The sequence below is a fragment of the Saccopteryx leptura genome, chromosome 1 (assembly GCF_036850995.1).
Source record: "Saccopteryx leptura isolate mSacLep1 chromosome 1, mSacLep1_pri_phased_curated, whole genome shotgun sequence".
Classification (NCBI taxonomy): domain Eukaryota; kingdom Metazoa; phylum Chordata; class Mammalia; order Chiroptera; family Emballonuridae; genus Saccopteryx; species Saccopteryx leptura.
The window spans coordinates 358,009,395-358,032,922 of NC_089503.1; positions in this window are offsets into that span (position 1 = coordinate 358,009,395).

Genomic DNA, 23,528 nt, shown 5'->3' on the forward strand with positions numbered 1-23,528 from the left:
AAAGAAAACAAGATAGAAGGTGACAGAGGACAATCTGACTTTGGGTGGTGGGTATGCAACATAATTGAACGACAAGATAACCTGGACTTGTTATCTTGGAATATATGTATCCTGATTTATTGATGTCACCCCATTAAAAAAATAAAATTATTAAAAATAAATAAATAAATAAATAGAAATAGAGGAAAAAAAAAAGAAAAAACAAAACATGACACTTGAGTTATAATTCATTAAATAGTATACACAGAACAAAACATAGAGAATACAATATGAGAAAATATAAAACTAAACCATTCAATTTTTAATCCAATGTAAGATTTCAGCATTTTGACAGAATATGAAATATTGGTTGCTTTAGTTGGTAATATATTTTCTATAAATACTTAAATTAGGAGTATTAATGGATTATTATAACATTATTTTCACATGACTACTGAGTAAAGTTTTACTTCAGGTCAAAATAAATTAACTCAGTAAATTGTACTTTATATATTACAAAAATATGTACATAAATCAAAATTCCTAAAAATAATTTTGTTCTTTTGCAAATCCTAAGCTTCAAAGATGAGTCCCAGAGTCCCTTGAAAATATTACTGTGAAAAATTTTGGTTTCTTTCAAGTGAATACTAGCTGTGATGAAACTGTTCATACATATTCATAAAACAAAGCTGCTGTAGAACTAAATCTTATATAGTGCCTTTCATGAATATAGGTATTCTTACTGGAGTTTAAGTATTGAAATTCTGTGTTCCTCATTTAAGAATGTGTCTTAATCTTCTTCCTTTATTTATCTGACTCTTTGTGACATTTGACTTTTCAGCCATAGTTCTTATCATGTGTTGAACATTACTTTGGTGGCAAACAGTTTTTTTTCTTTTCCAGGTCAACAGAATACAGGCATTTGTTCAATCCTTGAAGAATTTTTATTAATTCTTTTAAGTATTAATAATATATAAATTCTAATATATACACATTGTAGGGTATATTAGAATACTACATGTTTATTTTTAACAACAATTTCAAGTTCAAAATGACTACTTTAAAGTGTCCCTTTTAATTTGCAATATTATCAAGTAGGTAGTCATTTATTCTTAAGAGGAACTGACAGTCATTCACTCCTCTTCATAGGCAGAAATATAATTTGAGCTAAGTGCCATGAACTACAATGACTATTAGAAAAATATATAAATAAGATCAGGAATATTATCGCTCTATAAAAAGCAATTATTTTAAATTGCCATTATTTATATGCCAGGCCTAACATTTTTAGCATGAAAATAAATGAAGCTAGAAAAAAGAAAAAACATAGATCTCTAAAGACCCAGGCCTAGTGAAATAATACAATGAACTTCAGCTACCTTAAGACATCTCTTGCTGAAAGCATCAGCTCACCTTCCTTAGGTGTACTCCTGATCTGGGCTCAGGCATAGGGGTTGAGGGATTGAAATATGCATAAGTCAGCATAACATCGTAAGGAAACTACAGAACTCACTGAGCTGCCTACAGTTGACAGAATGTACTTGATTAACTTATTATCAGCAGAATGGTTTGGTCAGGACCCACTGGGAAGTTTTCAATTACAGAATATGTTTTTTCCCCTGAAAGATGGGAATTACTCATTACACAAGAATAGACATTGTAAATTAATGCAAGGAGATTACATATAAAATTATCCCCATTCCACTTTGTTGGCAGACACATATTTCGATACCTTGAATTGAAATATTCTCTGATACTTTTTGGCTTTCAACAATAATCAATTAGAATACGTTTTCTGTGTCCAGTGTCACCATTTATTCTGAATCTTTATTGTTAATTCAAATCCTATCATTTTTATTTTATAAGTTAATTGTCTCCTTACCACTCTAGTTTTTGTTGTCATTATGTGTGCCTAGGTCAACCTGTCTTTTGCCGACACTCTGAACTGTTGTCCTCAGCCCATCCCATCATTTGTCAACCAGTTACACACATCTGCCCACTAGCATGATTGACATGATACAAATTTGATTTAAATAGAAAAAAAGAATATTAGGTTGGATTGAGTAGGAGAGAAGAACATAAGTATAGGAGGCTTTCCACAAGCTACTTCAGATATGGGCCTCTATGAATGTGTGTTAAAAATGAAAACAAATTGAAGTCCTGGCCAGTTGGCTCAGTGGTAGAGCATTAGTCTGGCATGTGGATGCCCCTGGTTCAATTCCCTGTCAGGGAAACAGGAGAAGTAACCATCTGCTTCTCCACTTCTCTCTCTCTCTCTCTCTCTCTCTCTTTCTCTCTCTCTCTCTTTCTCTCTCTTTTCCCTTCTTGCAGATATGGCTTGACTGGTTTGAGCACATTGACTCCAGGCACTGAGGAAGGCTCTGTGGAGATTCTGCCTCAGATACTAAAAATAGCTTGGTTGGGAGCATAGCCCCTAGATGGGCAGAGTATTGGCCGCAGACAGGGTTTGACGGGAGGATTCTGGTTAGGGCGCCTGCAGGAATCTGTCTCTCTATTGCTCTCCTCTCACTTAGAAAAGAAGAAAATAAAACAAAAACGAATAGATAAAAATAAAGTGTATATAAAGTATCAGTGCCAAGATGGAGGAGCCCACATTGTATGGTTTTAGTAGAGGTTCTTATTTAAATTAATCTTTTTTAAATTTACAATAAAACATAATAGATATACATGAGAAACTTCAAAATTACTTGGAAAGCTTTCAAAGGAAAAGTAAAACTTGGCTTCTTTACCTAATGTATTATCTTTTTAAGAGCTTCTTTTGTTTCTTTAAAAAATATTATATGAGTGTACAGTTTTTATTCTCAAAACAAAAATGTTAATGAGAATATAGCATAAACAATGTCAAGGGTCATCATTTTATCTGCATAAAAATATTTTTATATTAACACATATAGATAAACCTTATTCTACTTAGGGCAACTAGGTATTCTACCATAGTATGATTTGTAACTATTTATCTAGTTCCAGATTAATAAGTGTTTTTAATTTTCCCCCCTCAACAATATAGTCATTGAAAATATTTATAAATGATCACATCCACAGCAGCATTTCTAGAAGTTGATTAACTGGCGCCAAAATTATGTGCCTTGTAAAGGCTTTACACTGGTTTACCCCACTTAAATCTTCTCACAGTTGTTTCCTTGACATTGAGGACTCAGCTTCACATCACCCTCTCAGGCCTTCATGGACAACGTAGTAATTCTTTCCTCTTTGTTTTATGTTCAACCTTGCACTTACCACTAAGTGATATATTTTCTTAATACGTTAGTCATTATTAGTTGGCCATCTTCTGTGTTTTCTACCACTAGAATAAAAGTGCTATGAGAACAGAGTCTTATTCTGATTTGTTCGCCATTGTATATTGGACACACAGCAGGCAGCCAACAATGAGTTGTTAAATAACTTGGTTACTATTAGTACGACAGAAACATGTTACAACAGTGCATTTACTAATAAGATAATACACATTTATAAGCATGTGAAGTGTCTTGAGTCTTGGTCCTTGGACCTCTTCATTTTATTCGCTTTCAAAGTGACCTCATGTAGTTTTATAGCTTTAATTATGATTTTTACATAATTGACTCTTACAAGCATATTTTCAACCCAAACACAAACTTCAAAGTCAGATAAAGCATTCTATAAAACAACTCCAACTGGACAAGGAGTAAGCACCTCAGAATTAACATGTCTAAAGGCAAACTCCTCTTTTAACCCCACCTGTTCCTCCCACAAGTTTTTCTACACCAGGAAATGACAACCTCATTCTTCCTGTTGTTCAAGATAAAATTGTTGATGTTAATCTTGTATCCTTATATATAAGCCATCTACAAATCCTGCTGATGTTCCTTCAAAGGTCTGTAAAGAATTTGTTCTGGAATCTATGGCACCATTTCTTGCCACCTCAGTTACATCCCTGTATAAAGCACAATCATATTTAATTTTAATTATCATGAATATTTTCTAACTGGTTTTCCTGCTATGTACTGTTCCCCTACAATCAGTTCTCAAACAGCAGACAGCAGATTATTTTTAAACATGGGTCAAGTCATAATATTCCTTTACAAGAAATTAAAATTAACATTATCTCAGTTTAAGCTCATGTTGATATGTGTTCCTGAATATGGTGCTGTAAGAATAGCACATTGCCTCTTTAATATTTTTACCAAGTAATTGTACCTCAGCCTAATCATGAAACATCATTAGACTAACTTAAACTGAATGAAATTCTACAAATTACCTGACCAGTATTTTTCAAACTTTTCAGGTCATAAAAAAAGTAATAAAAGATGAACAAATTATCACAAATTGAAGGAGACATAACAAATAAGTTCAGCATGGTATGCTGGATTGCATCATGAAACAGAACATGTCACTATTAAAAAAATGTGGAAAGCCCTGGCTGGATGGCTCAGTGGATAGAGTGTCAGCTTGGCATATGGATGTCCTGGTTTGGATTCCTGATCAGGACACACAAGAGAAACAACCATCTGCTTTTCTCCCCCTTCAACTTCCCCACCTGTTCCACTTCTTTCCTGCAGTCAAGGCTCGACTTAGACCATCAGCCCCAGGTGCTGAGGATAGCTTGGTTGATTCAAGCATTGGTCCTAGATAGGGGTTGCCAGGTGGATCCCAGTGTGGCACATGCGAGAGTCTATCTCCCTTCCTTTCACTTAAAAAAGAAAAATGAAAAATGGAAAAATCTGAATGAAGTTTATAGTTGAGTTGATAGTATTATACCAATCATAACTTTTTATACTTTAATTAAAATACTATGGTTATTTAAGTTGCTATCATTAGAGAAAACTGGAAAGAGGATATGGTGACACTCAATTCTGTATTTACAACTCTCCTGCAAATTTGATTTTATGTAAAAAAATCCTTTGGGAACTTCACATCTCACTTAAAGAAAGAGAGAAGGTATTTTGCGAGCCTATGCATTCTGTCTTCCTCCACTGGCCTTGGCCCCCTCTTGCCATGTCTTTTACATGTTTCCTCTCACGTATTTGATTACTTTGCTCAGCCAATACCCTTGAGTTATTTTTTTAAACCACTAAGATGACCAGGGTTCAGGTAACTTTCAGCTTGGGAACTTTTTCCTTTAATTATCCACAAGGCTTTCTTCCTCATCTCACTCAGGCAGGTCTCTGCTCAAATATATCCTTGTGAGGGAGGCAGGCCTTCTCTGACTATCCATCAAACCCCTCACTAGCAGGCAATATTCTACTGACCCCCATTTACTTTTCTTCATAGCACCAGTCAGTATCTAAGCAGAAATGTATTTATTTTTTGTCTCCCTTTGCCATGAGGCCAATAACTTGTTTTATTCACTGCTATTTATTTCCAGTTCTTAGAATTTCTTTGCCATGTATGTAACAGATAATCATTAAATACTTGTCTTTACTGTATGATCTCACTTACATGTAAAATCCAAAAAATGTCAGACTTACAAAAACAGAGAGGACATTGCGGTTGCCAGGAGCTGCATGGTGGGAACCTTGGAGATTTGTTAGTCAAAGGATACAAACCTCTAGTTATAAGATAAGTAAGTTCTGGGGATTTAATTTACAGAATGCAGGCTACAGTGAACAATATATTATTACATACTTGTAAACTGCTAAGAGAATACATCTTAAAAGTTCTCCCCACCCAAAAAAGATACCTGTGAGGTGATGGATGTTAACTAACCTTATTGTGGTAATCATTTTACAATGTATACATGTACAAAATCATCATGTTGTATATCTTAATATTAGTTGTCAATTATATCTCAATAAAGTGGAAAAACAAATATTTATTAAATGTATAAAGAAAAGAACAAATGACTTGATTTGGTTGGAAAATCATTGAGAAACAGAATGGATTAAAACTTCCATTTGTGTGTGTGTATATATATTTGTTACATGCACATATATATTTATTACACACACACACACATTTATTGCATAAGAGGCGGGGAGGCAGAGAGGCAAACTCCCACATGCACCCTGACCGGGATGGACTCAGCAAGCATTTGACAGGGCAATGCTCTGCCCTTCTGAGGCCACTGCTCCATTGCTCAGCAACTGAGCTATTTCAGCACCTAAAGCCTGGCTATAGAGCCATCCTCAGCACCTGGGGCCAACTTCTTCAAATCATTTGAGCCATGGCTGCAGGAGGGAAAGAGAGAGAGAGAGAGAAAGGAGAGGGGGAGGGGTAGAGAAGCAGATGGTCATTTCTCCTGTGTGCCCTAAGAATCAAACCTGGGACTTCCACACACTGGGCTGACTCTCTACTGCTGAACCAACCAGACAGGTCCCATTTGTACATTTATCATTTTAATTTATCTAGCAGATATACAGCAGGATGTACACATTTCTCAAGTAGTCAATAGTGTTATATTTATAGTACCATATTCTTTAAGATAAGTACAACTGAAGAGTCCAAACTAGTATTTATAGTATTGTATACCTTTAATGAGTATTTGTAGTACAAATGAGTAAAGGATGGCGTGAATGAGAAAAAGTGGGAACAGTTTATCTTCTTGTACTCACAAAAGTTTAATTTCTGGTTCTATTTTTCATTCCATGTAGAGTTCTCAATGACAGGAAAATTTCAAAAGAAGGTAATTAAATTCGATAGGAATACAAAGAAAAATTACCCCTCATTCATAGCTGTTTTCCTTCAGGTAATCATAGAATGCTTTCAAATGAATGCCTTCCAGGATGTTAGTAACCTTTAAGAATAATATTTGCATGTAAAAATGAACCAAATAATGAATTGTTTTACTAAATTCTCCAGTTCTCACTCTGATTCTATAGGGAAATTCCGATGCCTTTCGTTCTGAAGGCCAGTGGCGGTTCAGGTTTTGAATAGTGTGGTATCACACTGTGAAGTAAAAGCGCCTTGTATCGGTAGGAAGTTTCAGTGTACTCTGGAGTTACCTCAGAATCACAAAGCAATTAGCCAATAATGTTAAAAAGTTATGGCTAATTTAACTAATGGTTAATGGAGCCTAGTAAAACTGTCAGAGTTGATGAGCCCAGGGAGATTTTTGCAGGAACACACATTAAAGTCAGGGTCTTTTATCTCCTCTTAAGAGTTTAATCAGTATCTGGAATGATAGGCTCTTTGTTGTAATGATATGCCAAAAGTACGGTTTTTAGTTTTTAATCTTTTTAAAATTTAACTGTGGATAGTAAGTAACAGGGAGGTAAAGATTTGTCACCAAGTATACTGTATAAGTCACAAAATCATGTTCAGGAACTCCCTAAGAAAGCAAACTTCTCTGTGACTACTAGATGTTTCAGTAGATGTAAATAAGATCTTTCTTTCCTCTAAAGTTTGAAAATACAGCAATAACTATATTTGTGATCTCTTGAATGACAATAAAACACAATTAAATAACCCAGTGGTTGAAATGACATGAAAGGGGATAGAGAGGAGATAAATTTGCAGAACTAAGTCTTTCCAAAAGGTTAGAAAAAATGGCAGTGTCTTCTAAACAAAAGATTTGAAGGGCCGAGCTGAAGGACAATGCACAGTGCTTTAAGAGCTTCATGTTTTATTCATTAAATGGTTTGAGCTTGTAGAAGTTATGTGTTTTCACAAAGCTTATGTTACAGAATAGATCCTTTACTCTATGAAAACTCAGCATCCTACTGTGAGACATTCACTTGTGTTTTCAAAGAATCATATTTAAGTAATGCATGAAAATGTGGACTTAAGTACTAAAAAGAGAGAAATATTCTGCACAAAGAATTGGAAAAGATAGTCTTTAAAGAAATGCACCAATTAGTTTAACTATCTCAGCAAAGTTTAGAATGATTAACGTTTACTGCTAAGAGAAAATGTTGTATGTTCCTTGCCTTCTATTAAGATTTTTTTTTTTTTGTATTTTTTTGAAGCTGGAAACGGGGAGAGACAGTCAGACAGACTCCCGCATGAGCCCCACCGGGATCCACCCGGCACGCCCACCAGGGGCGATGCTCTGCCCCTCCGGGGCATTGCTCTGCTGCGACCAGAGCCACTCCAGTGCCTGGGGCAGAGGCCAAGGAGCCATCCCCAGCGCCCGGGCCATCTTTGCTCCAATGGAGCCTTGGCTGCGGGAGAGGAAGAGAGAGACAGAGAGGAAGGAGGGGGGGTGGAGAAGCAAATGGGCGCTTCTCCTATGTGCCCTGGCCGGGAATCGAACCCAGGTCCCCCGCACTCCAGGCCAACGCTCTACCACTGAGCCAACCGGCCAGGGCCTAAGATTTTCTTATTATAAGTATCTGAAATAATTCTTCTGTGACAAATTTCTTGTAGATGATAATGTTGGTAGCAATTGTGATTACCAGCACATTTGGAATAACAAAAGCATCAACTTTGTTCTTAGTTTCTACCCTAAAAATACACTCTACCAAAACTTCCAATTAATATAAAAATGAAAGCATTATCAATGGCACGGTAGGACAGATTATTAATGGTAAATAAATCAGAATTTCTTTAAAGTCATAGTAGAGGCTTCCCAAATCAAATTGAGTTAACCAAAATAATTTTATAAATAATTCAAAATACAAATGTAATGCATTATTGATTCTCACATGAAAACTATATATTTATGTATATTGATCTTTGAATGTTGAGTGTACAATATGCAAAGCTCTGTGTCAAGCATTGTGGAGAGGTGAATAAAAATTATTTTAATTTCCATTCTGGATGAATAAGAAAGTGAAAAAAAAATTTTTAAACAAGTCAGGCTGTAATACACCTTAGTAGAAGAGTCAGATTATAATAATTCCTAGCATAGGGTGCAAATCTGATATAAGATTATAGTTTAGAAAAGATTGATTTTAACAAAAGATTGAATTAAATGTATGCAATCCTCAAAAATGTATATGTTGAAATGCTACCCCAGAGAGGTGAAGGTATTGGGAGATGGGGCCTTTGGGAGATGATTAGGCCCTCGTGCAAGCGATGAGTGCCTTTGTAAAATAGGCTTTAGAGAGCCTGATATCCTTTCCTGACATGTGAGAAAGGGGTAAGAAATCTTAGACTGAAAGAGAGTCCTAACCTATCCTGGCATCCTGATCTTGGACCTTGAGTTTCCAGAACTGTGAGAAATGAATTTCTGTTGTTTATAAACTATCCAGTCAGCAGTGTTTTGTTACAGCACCTCGAATGGACAGAGATAAATAGGGTCTGGAAAGTCACTTCAAGAAGGTGGAATTTAGATATAATTTCAGGAGGTGAATGTGATGGGAAAGATATATTAGGCCATTTTGTTAGCAACAATTCATCTATTCATTCACTTAAAAAGACAAATAGGAAATGCCTCTTTCCCAAGCAGTATAGTGTACGCTCAAGATACAAAACCAAGTAGATTAGCAATGTATCTGCACTTTAAATAATCACAGATCACATAGGATAGTGGATAAATAAAAAAAATAGCAATATGACATTTTCAATTCAGCCATAAAAGTGCAAACAATGTCTAGCGTGCGGAGGACCCGGGTTCGATTCCTGGCCAGGGCACACAGGAGAAGCGCCCATTTGCTTCTCCACCCCTCCGCCGCGCTTTCCTCTCTGTCTCTCTCTTCCCCTCCCGCAGCCAAGGCTCCATTGGAGCAAAAGATGGCCCGGGCGCTGGGGATGGCTCTGTGGCCTCTGCCCCAGGCACTAGAGTGGCTCTGGTCGCAACATGGCGACGCCCAGGATGGGCAGAGCATCGCCCCCTGGTGGGCAGAGCGTCGCCCCCTGGTGGGCGTGCCGGGTGGATCCCGGTCGGGCGCATGCGGGAGTCTGTCTGACTGTCTCTCCCTGTTTCCAGCTTCAGAAAAACAAAAAAAAAAAAAAAAAAAAAAAAAAAAAGTGCAAACAATGTATGGTTAATGGGTATGGGTGAAGCTCATAGTCAAGCCTGACACTGTCAAACTAGATTTTCAGAGGATTAGTATTAACTATGTTTAGTTATAAGACCAGGCAGAGAGAACTGAAAAATAAATGCACAGTTCAGAAATTGCAATGGTATCTAGTAAGCAATATAAGAAGTCCAATATATTAAAGGAGGAGTGATTAGAGTCATGTGGCTTTGAGAGACCAGAGTTGAGAGGAAGGTGTGGGAATTTGTAGGTTAGCAGAAGTAAGACGCACAGGGATTCAAGTGGTCACTTAACCTGAGATGGGGTACAGTTTAATTAGTGAGAGAAAATGTTCCACTTAGTGGTAAAACACATACAATTCTCCCATTGCCTTTTTTTAAACCCATCAAGATGACCTTCCTGAGATTGTGTTGCTATGGATAGGAATAGGGTTAGGTAGGAGTCCTCCTGAGCTTATTTGCACTGGGGCTTTTGCTCCAGCCTTGTTATTACCATCCTGGCCTCAAATTCGGCCCAGACACAGCAATGCTGCTGCTCTATCTTCATTTTCCCAAACCGGAAAAATGGAATTACCCATTCACTGCATCTCCACTTTCCCAAACTTGAAACATGGAATTACTGGCCATATCTCCACTTTCTCAAACCTGAAACATGGAGTTATTGATTCATCCTCCCCATGTACCCTGATATCCCCAGATAGTTATCAGGTCTCATCAGTCATGTTCCTGAAATATGTCTCTGAATAGTACACTTATTCCTTGGCTCTTCCATATTTTCTGTCATTGCCATCTTTTCCTTGACATTCACTCCCTGCTGACTCATCTCTCTGTTTTAAATTTAATTTTTTTACATTTGTTATACAATACAGCCAGAGTTCTCTAAAACACAAAATTGAATAGGTATTCTCCTACATAAAACTCTTGATTAAGTTTGTCTTCATCTCAGCCGGGTCACAGAACTCTTTGAGAAGATGTTTTAAGGGTTTGGACCTTTCAACAAATAAGAAGAAAATACTTATGAGCATATTTTTTTTCATATGAAAGTTCAGGAAATTTATGTAACATAGATTCATACATTTATGTATTATAATGGGTTTATAAACCATTATAAATGGTTTTATATTAAAGTCACTTTATATTAAAGTCACTTTTTCAATGGCTAATATGGCTACAAGATAAAATCAGAACTCCATGGATTGCCTTAAGAAGTCCTCAATTAATTAGGCCCTGGCCAGTGACTCAGTGGCTAGAGTGTCAGCCTAGGATATGGATGTCCTAGGTTAGATCCCTGGTCAGGGCACACAACCTGCTTCTTTCTCCCTCCCTTTCCTCTTTCTCTCCATCTTTCCCTCCCACAGACAGTGTCTCCATTGGTTCAAGCATTGGCCCCAGGTGTTTAGGATGGCTCAGTTGGTCTGAGTGCATAGCATTGGCACTAAAAATAGCTTGGTACTCAGCATCAGCTCCAGAAGGGGTTGCTGGGTAGATCTCAGTCAGGGCATATGTAGGACTCTGCCTCACTTCCTCCCCTCTTCTCACCACAAAAAAAAAGAAAAAAAAAGAATAAAAGGAACTTCTCAATTAAAAAAAAATCTCTAATTTTCCCCTAGCTTATTTCACACTAATTTCCTCTTCATTTGAATGAGCCTTACTCTAATTGCAGAAAATTTACACATAATTTTCTCAAACTGTAATTCCCTTCCACTATCAGATGCTTTCTGCCGCTCAGTAAGGCCTCTGTTTAAAAGTTCTTCCTCAACTTGTTTCTGTTCTGCTATAATTTCCATTCTTCAGCAATTTATCAGCTATTATCATATATATTTCACTATTATGTGTCTTCTAAGCCATAAACTCTACTTTTGTATCCACTGTCATGAATACTGTCTGGTGCTCTACCAGTTTTCAATAAGTATTTGTGGAAAAAATAAAGATTTATGTAATGAGAGTGATTTATTATTTAATGGTACCTGTCAAATTGCAGCATAACAAACAAATCCAAATTTTAGTGGCTTATAATAAAGCATTATTACACAAGCTATCTGACAACTAAGCTTTCACTAATCTTATCAGTCTTAGATAAGCAAGTCTTCTGGTCTAAGGTTAGGTTTAAATTAAGCATTGTTAATGCAGGTGATATCAACTTCAATAGGGTCAAAATTTATTCTTGATGTATATGTGTGGTTTTAGATATTACAATGATTTGTATTCTTCCAAAAGGAACCACTATAAAAATTAAAAATAGTATACCTATATTACTATAATATTGCACATGGGAGGATGCATTAGAAAAAGTTTAAAATCTTTCCTTAAAGAGTGCCATTAATACAATAAAGTTGGAAAAACACTAATTTAGATCTCTTCATGTGTTTTCATTCTGTGATCCAGAGTGAATGGCTACCTCTAGTATAATTTTCTTTAAGGCAGAAATCAGTTCTGAAAAGCCAAGCCCAATTTCTCATGCACTTTGAAAACCTATGTGGACCCTGGTTGGTTGGCTCAGTGGTAGAGCGTCAGACTGACATGCAGAAATCCTGGGTTCGATGATTGGTCAGGGCACACAGTAGAAGCAACCATCTGCTTCTCCACTCCTTCCCCTTCTTTCTTTTGCTCTCTTCCTCTCCTATAGCCATAATTTAAATGGTTTGAGCAAGTTGGTCCCAGGTGCTGATGATTTCTCTGTGGCCTCACCTCAGGCACTAAAATAGTTCAGTTGCAGAATAATGGAACAGAGACCCCAGAAGGGCAGAGAATTGCCCAGTAGGGGGCTAGTCAGGTGGATCCTGGTCAAGGTACATGTGGGAGCCTGTCTGTTTGAGCCCCTGCCTCTCCCTTAAGTGGAAAAAAAAATAGAAAACATATGTGTGTATTATTTCTGCTCACATTCTGTTGGAGCAGGCAAATCATAATGGGGCCCTGAAGTGTACTCTGGATACTCTAGCAGGAAGCACTGCAAATTCACAAAGCAAAGGCCACAGAATGTAATGACATTGTAACCATAAATGGAGAGTTAGATACAATAATCCTATCTTTCGGTAGGAATTCTGGAGCTCTAGAGTGAGTAAAATAACCCACACAGATGTCAGTCTTCCGCACAAGCATTTGAGGTAGAAATAGGTAAAAAAAAGTAGGCAAAACAAAGAAGAGTTTTTTTTCTGTTATCTTTGTTGTCTTTTTTTTTTTTCTTTTTCTGAAGCTGGAAACAGGGAGAGACAGTCAGACAGACTCCCGCATGCTCCCGACTGGGATCCACCTGGCACGCCCACCAGGGGGCGACGCTCTGCCCACCAGGGGGCGATGCTCTGCCCATCCTGGGCGTCGCCATATTGCGACCAGAGCCACTCTAGCGCCTGGGGCAGAGGCCACAGAGCCATCCCCAGCGCCCGGGCCATCTTTGCTCTAATGGAGCCTCGGCTGCGGGAGGGGAAGAGAGAGACAGAGAGGAAAGCGCGGCGGAGGGGTGGAGAAGCAAATGGGCGCTTCTCCTGTGTGCCCTGGCCGGGAATCGAACCCGGGTCCTCCGCACGCTAGGCCGACGCTCTACCGCTGAGCCAACCGGCCAGGGCTCTTTGTTGTCTTCTTGAACTGTTTTCTGACAGTCCAATCACAAAATAGTTGTCAGTTGACAGCAGACAGAATTTTGGATTTATTGAACTTGTGAAATCCAAAACATTTGTAAAACTCTCCATTTTTAAGCTACACTAAAAAAATTTCGGAGATAAATGATATAAACTAAAAATGAGGGTTCACAGAGCTTAATTTCATTAGAATTTTGATCATTTAGAAACATTAACAGAAAAGTTCTATATAGCATATTCCTATGACTAAAATAATCATGCAAATGTGCACCAATTACTATGAAATAATATCATAGGTAAAGTTACTGCATAGTGCAGGCTCTTCATCAATAGGGCAGAAATAAATACTTCATAGACAGTAAATTCAAACCAATCATGATTTACACACTAAAGAAAAACACTCATGTGAAGGTTCATTGACTTCACATATACTATTATATGAATTGTACCAGACCATTTTTTTGTGGACTTTGAAAAAGTCATTGATTATTAAAGTGAATTCTAAAACAAGCTATTCTAATAATAACAACAATGATAATAAGACTATATCCACAATACTTAGGAATTAAAATGAAACTAATGTAAAAAGAACAAAATCTTTGATTCCTTTAAATAGATTACTATGTAAAGGCAATATGTAAATTGAAAGCATTCCGGAATCAAACATTGACTACAAATTAGCATGTAATTAATTAAGCAGGTTCTAATGTCAGTTGCCTGGGTTGCATACTAATTCTACTTAGTTATGAAAAACTTCACTCTCCTCATCTAACACTCAACAAGTATTATTTAGTATTCTTATTTAATTTCCAGTTTTTATCTCCTAACCTCCTGAGGCAGGTTTACACAAATTCTCTCTGTAAAGGGACACTTGGTAAATATTTTCAGCTTTACTATCCATGTCACAACTACCCAACTCTGTCACTGTAGTGTGAAAGCAGACATAAACAATACATAATTGAAGGGGTAGGGCTCTGTTTAAATAAAGTTTAGGTTATAAAGACAGGCAGTGGACTAGATCTTGCCTGTATGTTATAGTTCACCAACTCCTGCAGCAGGTGGACACTGAGTCCTAGCATATTGTCAAAGTTCAGCCAATCTCTCTGACTCCATAATGCATTTTAATTTTACTGTAAAATACTACCTCCAAATACTATCATTTATTCTTTATATTATTTATTTAATTAGCATCATGTTTTGCCCCCAATCTATCCTATTTATGCATACTAAGTAAAATAATGACAATCTACCAAAGGAAAAAATTATTAAATATAAATGTTTACCGGGTATGATATAATCCTAACCACATAAAAAGAAAAAACTTAGGGCCCTGGACAGTTGGCTCAGTGGTAGAGCGATGGCCCAGTGTGTGGAAGTGCTGGGTTCAATTCCTGGCCAGAGCACACTGGAAAAGTGCCCATCTGTTTCTCCACCCTTCCTCCTCTCTTACTTCTCTGTCTCTCTCTTCCCCTCCTGCAGCCAAGGCTCTCTTGGAGCAAAGTTGGCCCAGTCGCTGAGGATGTATCCATGGCCTCCGCCTAAGGTACAAGAATGGTTCCCATTGCAATGGAGCAATGCCCCAGATGGGCAGAGCATCACCCCCTGGTGGGCTTGCTAGAGGATTCTGGTTGGGTGTGCATGTGGGAGTCTGTCTCTCTGCCTCTCTGCTTCTCACTTCAGAAAAATACACACACACAAAAAGGAAAAAAGTTATATATAAAATATTACCAACAAAATAGACCAAAATACCAATATCTGTTGCCTTTTGATAGGAGGCCTAGAGAAAACTAATTTTTATGTCTTAATTTTTCTGTATTTTTGTATTATATTATATGGATATATATTATAACATTTTACATAATTTTAATTTTTAAATACAGCCTAATTAAACAAAGGAAGAATGGGAGTTTCTACTGTAGCTAAAAAAATTAATATTATGAAGGGTAATACACATTTGTTTTATTCATTTGTCATTTTACTCCATTGTAGCCTACAAAGAAAGTTAAAAACTTCTGGTTTTGTGTTTATTTCTAAAATAATTAGCAATAATATCTATTTTATTCACCAATTTAGGGTGGGGTGTATAAAATTGAATGAGGAAAGACTGATGCCCTAGGGTGATGGTGACATTGGGTCAGACCGGCTGGCTACAGTTAAGGGCAGTTGTCCTCAGAACAGCAATTCTCTTCCACTTCTCAGAATCTTACAAGCAGGCCCTAGGCTCCCAGACAGCCGGGAACCAGGCCCCAGCACTGGTGTTGGACGCAATGTCTGCCAGTCCAACAGGTTTATCAGCTACTCTGGTAGGCTTGAGACAAGGGCATGCCTGAAATGCAGTCACAATGCTGGAAACATGAACTGTCAACTAAATTGGGACCCTATTCCATATATCTAATAATTCACCAAATGTATTTAATACCAAATATCACTGTTACCAAGATGTATTACCTACCAAAGCATTACTATTGCATTTCATCCAAAAGGTTAGCTGTCTTAAAAAGCATGTGGTCAGGGTAGAGTATGTTTCCTATGAAGTGGATGCCCAGGCACAGACAATGTTTCCTGGCTTGCCGTCAAGTTTATGTGACCATATGACTAATTCATAAGCCAATACAATGTTAGTCTGACCTATGTGGGTAACTTATAAGCTGAAACATAAAACCTTTCCCACATACTTCCTCATAGATGTCTGAGATAAATAACAATAAGGCATCACAGGAAAATAAACCTGAAAGACCTACAACACCTTCAGGGTTCAAACTGTGAGCAGAGACTTCCTCATACCAAATAGGTCCACCCATATCGGTATACTAATGAGTCAGAAATACACTTTTGTCCCTGGCTGGTTGGCTCAGTGGTAGAGTGTCAGCCGATGTATGGATGTCCCAGGTTTGATGTCCAATCAGGGCACACAGAAGAAGTGACAATCTGCTTCTCTACCCCTCTTCCTCTCCATTCTCTCTCTCTCTCTCTACCTCTCTCTTCCCCTCCTGCAGCCATGGTTCAGTTGGAGCAAGTTGGCCCCCATGTTGATGATGGCTCCATGGCTTTGCCTCATGTGCTAAAACAGCTTGGTTGCTGAGCAACAGAGTAATGGCTCCAGATGAGCAGAGCATCCCCAAGTAGGGGGCATGACAGCTGGGTACTGGTCAGCCTGCATGTGGGAGTTTGTCTCTTTGCCTTCCTGCTTCTCACTTAAGAAAAATAAAAAATAATTAAAAATTAACTAATTATTTTTAAAAAGAGATATACTTTTATATTATTGAACAACTGTAGTTTAGGAATGTGTTACTATACTATGTAATAAAATAACACGATGATTTGCTACCTGGAAGTGAGGCCCATTAATAATAAAATATTAATGTATGTGGCATTGGTTGGAAGTCAGGTGGTAGTTATCAAAGAAAAAGTTGAAACAAGAAGGAAGGCTGAAAGCACTGTTAAGCCATATAACATAGATAGTAAAACTGATCCCTGCAATAACACGAGAGACCAAATGCCTACTATATGTGTAGGTATAGGGGAAATGGTAGGAAGCCATAGTTAGTATATATTAATTGTTTCCTATTAATTATAGAAAAAAAGATGAGCTAAGGCAAATCTTTTGTTATCAAAACTAAGATGAAATAGAGATAGGCCATGAATTTTGTTTGGAAGATGAACTTTTTCTAGAATACAACTAGCAAGAAATAAGATGGTAGAGGCCTTGAACTAAAAAATGCTTATCAAGGTTTTTCAGTTGACCAAAATATTAAGCTCTAATTTATTCACAAAATCTGTATTTCTCATGCTCAAAAGGTAACTGCTTTTAAAATAAAATAAAGAAAAACAAACAAACAAAAATGTGCCTGAAGTAGCAAATAAACAATCATGCTTAAGAATTGTGTCTAGGAAAAAAAGACATAGAGAAGAATAGTGTTAGCCCTCTTTAGTGCTTTAAGCAACTAAGGCAACCAAGTTTCAAAAAATGCTTATTTTCACAATTTAATCATTTATCCTTTATATATAACCTTTTTTTTCTAATAATTAATTGTAAGGAAAAAAAGTGGAGACAGTTTTGATGTTTCGTTGTAAAAAATGAGAAAATTCCATTTTCTTTTTTTTTAATCTTATTTTTATTAATTTTAATGCAGTGACATTGATAAATCAGGGTATGTTCTGAGAAAACATTTCCAGATCATTTTGACCTTTGATTATGCTGCATACCCCTCACTCAAAGCCAAACCGTCCTCCGTCACCCTCTATCTGGCCCTCTTTGTGCCCCTACCTTCCCCCCATTCCCTCCCTCTCCTTCTTTGCCCCTTCCACACCCCTCCACCCCACTCCCTGTTACCATTACATTCTTATGCATGTCTCTTGAGTCTCATTTTTATGTCCCATCTATGCATTGGTTCATATAGTTCTTAGTTTTTTTCTGATTTACTTATTTCACTCCGTATAATGTTATCAAGGTCCATCCATGTTATTGTAAATGATCCGATGTCATCATTTCTTATGGCTGAGTAGTATTCCATAGTATATATGTGCCAAAGCTTTTTAATCCACTCGTCCTCTGATGGACACTTGGGCTGTTTCCAGATCTTCGCTATTGTGAACAATGCTGCTATCAACATGGGGGTGCATTTCTCCTTCTGGAACCGTTCTATGGTGTCTTGGGGTATATTCCTAAAAGTGGGATGGCTGGGTCAAAAGGCAGTTTCAATTTTTTGAGGAATCTCCATACTGTATTCCACAGAGGCTGTACCAGTCTGCATTCCCACCAGCAATGCAGGAGGGTTCCCTTTTCTCCACATCCTCGTCAGCACTTATTCTGTGTTGTTTTGTTGATGAGCTCCATTCTAACCAGTGTGAGGTTATATCTCATTGTGGTTTTAATTTGCATTTCTCTAATGATTAATGATGTTGAGCATTTTTTCATATGTCTATTGGCCATCTGTATATCCTCTTTGGAGAAGTGTCTATTCATCTCTTTTGCCCATTTTTTGATTGGATTGTTTGACTTTCTGGTGTTGAGATTTACAAGTTCTTTATAAATTTTGGTTATTAACCCCTTATCAGACATACTGTCAAATATGTTCTCCCATTGTGTAGTTTATCTTTTTATTCTGTTCTTATTGTCTTTGGTCGTGCAAAAGCTTTTTAGGTTGATATAGTCCCATTTGTTTATCCTGTCTTTTATTTCCCTTGCCCGTGGAGATAAATCAGCAAATATATCGCTGCGAGGGATGTCGGAGAGCTTACTGCCTATGTTTTCTTCTAAGATGCTTATGGTTTCACGCCTTACATTTAAGTCTTTTATCCATTTTGAGTTTATTTTTGTGAATGGTGTAAGTTGGTGGTCTAGATTTATTTTTTTGCAGGTAGCTGTCCAATTTTCCCAACACCATTTGTTGAAGAGGCTGTCTTTACTCCATTGTATTTCCTTACCTCCTTTGTCAAATATCAGTTGACCATGGAGCTGTGGGTTTATTTCTGGGATTCTCTGTTCTGTTCCATTGATCTATGTGCCTGTTCTTATGCCAGTACCAGGCTGCTTTGAGTACAATGGCCTTGTAGTATAGCTTGATATCAGGAAGTGTGATACCTCCCCCTTTATTCTTTTTTTTTAAGATTGCTGAGGCTATTCGTGTTCTCTTTTGGTTCCATATAAATTTTTGGAATATGTGATCTATATTTTTAAAGTATGTTACTGGTATTTTAATTGATATTGCATTGAATTTATAAATTACTTTGGGTAATATAGACATTTTAATGATGTTTATTCTTCCCAACCAAGAGCACGGTATATGCTTCCACTTGTTTGTATCTTCCTTGATTTCTTTTCTCAATGTTTTATAATTTTCCAAGTACAAGTCTTTAGTCTCCTTGGTTAAATGTACTCCTAGGTACTTTATTTTTTTGGTTGTAATAGTGAAGGGGATTTCCTTCATTTATCTTTCTGATTGTTCATTGTTGGTGTATAAAAATGCCTCTGATTTCCGAGTATTAATTTTATATCCTGCTACCTTGCTGAATTCATTTATTAGGTCCAGTAGTCTTTTGCCTGAGACTTTAGGATTTTCTATATACAATATCATATCATCTGCAAATAATGATAGCTTTACTTCTTCTTTTCCAACTTGAATGCCTTTTACTTCTTCTTCTTGTCTGATTGCTGTGGCTAGGACTTCCAGGACTATGTTGAATAAGAGTGGTGAAAGGGGGCACCCCTGCCTTGTTCCTGATCTTAAGGGGATTGCTTTTAATCTTTGCCCATTGAGTATGATGTTGGCTGTAGGTTTGTCATAGATGGCTTTTATCATGTTGAAATATGTTCCCTGTATTCCCACTTTGCTAAGAGTTTTGATCATGAATGGGTGCTGGATTTTATCAAATGCTTTTTCTGCATCTATTGAAATTATCATGTGGTTTTTCTCCTTCCTTTCATTTATGTGATGAATAACATTGATAGATTTGTGAATATTGTACTAGCCTTGCCTCCCCAGAATAAATCCCACTTGATCATGGTGTATGATTTTTTCCATATATTGTTGGATCCGGTTTGCTAATATTTTGTTGAGGATTTTAGCATTTATGTTCATCAGGGATATTGGCCTATAATTTTCTTTCTTTGTGTTGTCTTTGCCTGGTTTTGGAATCAGAATTATGCTCGCCTCACAAAAGGAGCTTGGAAGTCTTCCTTCCTCTTGAATTTTTTGGAATAGCTTGAGAAGGATAGGAGTTAGTTCTTCTTTGAATATTTGGTAGAATTCCGTTGTGAAGCCATCAGGCCCTGGACTTTTCTTTGTTGGGAGTTTTTTGATAACTGTTTTGATCTCATTTGTTGTAATCAGTCTGTTTAGATTTTCTGATTCTTCCAGATTGATTTTTGGAAGATTGTATGTTTCAAGGAATTTGTCCATTTCATCTAGGTTGTCTAATTTTTTGGCATACAGTTCTTCATAGTATTTTCTTACAATCCTTTGTATTTCTGTTGTGTCAGTTGTTATTTCTCCCCTCTCATTTCTAATTTTATTTATTTGAGACCTCTTTCTCTTTTTCTTGGTGAGTCTAGTTAAAGCTTCATCAATCTTGTTTACCTTTTCAAAAAACCAGCTCCTAGTTTCATTGATTCTCTGTATTGTTTCTTTAGTCTCTATGTCATTTATTTCTGCTCTGATCTTTATTATTTCCTTCCTTCTCCTACATTTAAGTTTTACTTGCTGTTCTTTTTCTAGTTCTAGATGCAGGGTTAAGTTGTTTATTTGAGCTTTTTCTAGCTTCTTAAAGTGTGCCTGTAGTGTTATGAACTTCCCTCTCAGTACTGCTTTTGCTGTTTCCCATAAATTTTGAGTTGTTGTATGCTCATTATCATTCGTTTCTAGGAATTTTTTTATTTCTTCTTTGATCTCATTCTTAATCCATTCGTTATTTAACAACCTGCTATTTAGTTTCCATGTGTTTTAGAATTTTTGAGCTTTTCTGTTGTGGTTGATTTCTAGTTTCATGCTATTGTGATCAGAGAAAGTGTTTGATATGATTTCAATCTTCTTAAATTTCTTGAGACCACTTTTGTGCCCTAACATGTGGTCTATCCTAGAGAATGTACCATGATCACTTGAAAAGAATGTATATTCTGCTGCTTTAGGGTGAAAGGTTCTGTAGATATCTATTAAATCGAGTTGATCTAGTGTGTCCTTTAAGTCTGCTGTTTCTTTGTTAATTTTCTTTCTTGAGGATCTATCTAGTGATGTTAGTGGGGTATTAAAATCCCCTACTATTATAGTGTTGCTGTTGATCTTTTTCTTTATATCCATCAAAGTCTGCTTTATATATTTAGGTGCTCCTATATTAGGTGCATAGATATTTATGAGGGTTATATCTTCCTGTTGGATTGCTCCCTTTATCATTATGTAGTGGTCTTCTTATCTCTTACTATATTATTTGTTTTAAAGTCCATTTTGTCTGATATAAGTATTGCTACCCCAGCTTTTTTTACATTTCCATTTGCATGAAATGTTTTTTTTCCATCCTTTTACCTTCAACTTATGTGTATCTTTTGTTTTAAGGTATGTCTCTTGTAGATAGCATATGTATGAGTCCTGTTTTCTTATCCATGCAGCTACCCTATGTCTTTTGATTGGATCATTTAATCCATTTACATTTAGGGTTATTATGACATGTAGTTGTTCATTGCCATTTTATTCTTTAAAGCTGTATTCCTCTTTTGCTATATTCTTCTCCCACTTTGATCTGTTTACACCATGCCCCTTAACATTTCCTGCAGCATTGGTTTGGTTGTAATGAATTCCTTGAGTTTTTTTTTTTGGTTTGTTTGTTTGTTTGTTTTGTCTGGGAACCTTTTTATTTCTCCTTCAATTTTAAATGATAGCCTTGCTGGATAAAATAGCCTTGGTTGTAGGTTCTTGTTCTGCATTACTTTGAATATTTCTTGCCATTCCCTTCTGACCTCAAGTGTTTCTGTTGAGAAGTCTGATGTCATCTTTATGGGGGCCCCTTTGTAGGTGATAACCTTTTTTTCTCTCACAGCTTTTAATATTTTCTCTTTATAACTTAGCTTTGGTATTTTCATTATGATGTGTCTTGGTGTAGGTTTCTTTTGGGTTTCTTTTTAGTGGAGTTCTCTGTGCTTCTTGAATTTGTGAGAGTTTCTCCTGCATTAATTTAGGGAAGTTTTCAGCTATGATATGATTGAACAAAGCCTCTATCCCTTGTTCTTTCTCTTCTTCTTCAGGAACCCCTATGATGTGGATATTAATTCTCTTTATGTTGTCACAGAGCTCTCTAAGAGTTTCCTCAGAGGTTTTGATTTTCTTTTCTTTTTTCTTCTCTGCTTTCATGCCTTCATTCCAGTTGTTCTCCAACTCACTGATTTGATCCTCAGCTGTATCCATTCTGTTTTTAATTCCTTCCATTTTGGTCTTCATTTCTGATATTGTATTTGTCATCTCCGACTGATTCTTTTTTAATATTTCAATATCTTTTTTTATACTTGCTATTTCTTTATTTAGGTGTTCGTGATTACCATCCATTGTTGTTCTAAGATCCCTAAGCTTCCTTACAATCATTATTTTAAACTCCGCATCCAGAAGTTTGATTATTTCCATATTACTCAGTTCATCTCCTGAAGGTCTCTCTTGTGGTTTCATTTGGATTGTACTTCTTTGTCTTCTCATTGTGCCTACCCAGGGTGTTTTCTTTGTAGAGCTGGTTGAGTCTAGGCTTGGTGTTGTCTGCCTCTAGTTTTTACTTGTGTTGTTTCTAAGTCTTCTTGGGTTGCCATCAGCTATTATTTGTAATCCACTTTAGGATTTGGGCCACTTTGAAGTCTTGATTTGTTTGCTTTCTTAACAGGTGATTGTCTTGTTTGCTGATCTCAGCAGGGGGCTTATTTGAAACTGTATCCAGGAATGTGGTGGGTGTGACCTGAGGCTCTGAAGTCCTCTTCTGCCAGTTAATCTCTCTAGGGGCGGGTTGCTTTCTCAGCTTCAGTAGGGGGAGGTGTATCTCAGATCTCCAAGGAGACCTGAGTTACTGTCCCTCCTCCCCACTTCTTGTTTTCAGCTGTGTCTTGTTGCACTGATTGGAGCTGGAGAGATGTCTGTATCTCTGTAATCTGGAAGTACTTTTGTATTTTGCTTTGTTGAAGGATCAGCCCCTCCCCCAGTTATGGCCGCCTCCAGCACTGAATGAGTCAGCTTTTTATGTCATTACCTATATTCCTCTCCCCCTCACCATCCGTCTCTCTCTTTCGTCTCTTTTTGGAAGACAAGTGGGCCCTTTCAGCACACCTCGATCCCTGGTCACCAGGTAAGTGGCTGTGAGCAGTATTTACTGCTCTTTTTCTTGGAATTGAGAGCCCACCTCACCCCCCCATTCCTGTAAGCAGGGGAGATTCAGGCGCTCTCTACCAGGTTTGTTGTGGCTTCTTCTTTTCTCCTTGATTTTTGAAAGCTGTTCTTGTAGTCCAGATTTGTTTTTTCATGCTGATTGTTCATAAATTAGTTTATAATCCAGTTCAGTGGTATGAGCTGGGAGTTTGTGCGTCTGCCTACTCCACTGCCATCTTCAGGTCTCTCCTATTTTCTTTCTTTCTTGCTTTTTTTTTTTGAGAG